Here is a 373-nt window from a genome sequence, read left to right as displayed (position 1 = left end):
GCCGCGACGCTGCCTTGGCTCAGCCTCCCGAGCCAAACTTAAAGAGTTTTTGCCCCTCAGTCCACGAGCAGCACCATGACACCACGGCAGCACCACACTGTCATTTCCGCCGCCGCAGAGAGAGAGAAAGGCAATCCCTTGGAAAAGGGGGGGGGGATTGGGGGGGGCAACAAGACTGGAGCTGAGGCCCCGAGGGGAGATCGGGCAAGGCCCCGGCAGGAGGGGCGCTCGGCCACCTTCCCGGGCTCACCTTCCTCCGCCCCCGCCGTTCGCAGCTCCCCCAGGCCCTCCTCGGAGAGGCACGTTTACATGTTTTCTCCCCTGGCAGGAGTGACCGGAGAAACCTGAGCGAGCAAAGGCAGCGGGTGGGTGG

The sequence above is a fragment of the Elephantulus edwardii genome, unplaced genomic scaffold, assembly GCF_000299155.1.
Source record: "Elephantulus edwardii isolate Elephantulus edwardi_28Jun2011 unplaced genomic scaffold, EleEdw1.0 scaffold00083, whole genome shotgun sequence".
Lineage (NCBI taxonomy): Eukaryota > Metazoa > Chordata > Mammalia > Macroscelidea > Macroscelididae > Elephantulus > Elephantulus edwardii.
The sequence above is the reverse complement of the archived record's forward strand: the minus strand, read 5'-3'. Positions refer to the sequence as shown.